Here is a 1,246-nt window from a genome sequence, read left to right as displayed (position 1 = left end):
AAATACTCGAGGCTGGCGTACACACATACATTCCAGACACGACGGTCACAGGAGCTTTTAGCAGACCGCACACTGGGACGAGTCAACCTCGACCGCCCATAGAGCAGACAGCGTCTGCCCGAGTGAAAGGCAGAACGACCCCGTGTTCAGCTTAAAAGCAAATTCCGCTACATTGTGTGGGAGCGCCCAGCCTACGTATTCTTTACAAACATAGCACGCAGTTTCAGAGGCTTTCACAGGGAGACAGCAAACGCCAAATGCAGATGCTACAGATTTCTGGATTGGTCGCCTTAAACGAAACGTCATTCTCCCGTTTTAGAAGAGCAATGGTGATTGGCAGACGATATTTCTGACGCCTTGAGCTGAAGGAGTAATGGAAGAGACTGAAAGATATACCCCTTCATGTCTGGCGTGGAGAGGGGCCGTTCCATTGTCGCTCTTGGAGCGAGAACACGTCACGAGAGCGTGTGCACTTGTACGTGTACTCAAAGAGCGAGGAACAAGTCTCTCCTCAGTACTTCACTGGGAGAGCACCTCTGTCGAGAGCGAATTGGAGTGCGACTCTGTATTGAGTCCTTCCAATTAAGCGTTGTTCACTATGGTGGCTGCCACACTTATTGTGCCGTGTGAACGGACAGAGTTATAGTTAAACGCCTGCCATCGAACTTTTGAGTGGCATCATGATGGACTGGTTATATGACCGGTGTACCACGCCAATAGTTAGACTAGGGGCGAATAGGAGTCCTTGACTTCATCAAGGTGTAGGGAGAGTTTGATTGGCGAAGGTCAATCCAGATAGAACGAGAGTTATCTTATTTGTGAGCAGCGAGCGGCGCAGACAGCAGTCATCGCAGCTTACGGTATTGTGCGCTACAGCTCTTGCGAGCCCCATATTTCCCCCCACAACAGTACACTTCACAGCATTTCACATGCGACAGCCTCGACCGTACCTAGAAACATTCTAACAGATAATTATTCAAGTTGAGTAGGCGTGGCTCTCAGGCATTCTGCCAAGTCAATAACAAACTTAAACTTTGTATAGAAATTTCATTAGCGAATCCTATACTTAAGAGGTAACTTCACATTCTGAAAAGAACCCAGAAATAACTGGTTCAATTCATTAGTAAAAGTGCCATTGTGATTTCTCAGAATTTTTGCCAAATAGATAATAATTTTCGTTAGTTTCATGTTTTTCTTACACTAACTAGCACTACTCCAGTACCCAAGAACCCCACTAGTTATGTAA

Source organism: Schistocerca serialis, chromosome 10, assembly GCF_023864345.2.
Source record: "Schistocerca serialis cubense isolate TAMUIC-IGC-003099 chromosome 10, iqSchSeri2.2, whole genome shotgun sequence".
Classification (NCBI taxonomy): domain Eukaryota; kingdom Metazoa; phylum Arthropoda; class Insecta; order Orthoptera; family Acrididae; genus Schistocerca; species Schistocerca serialis.
The sequence above is the reverse complement of the archived record's forward strand: the minus strand, read 5'-3'. Positions refer to the sequence as shown.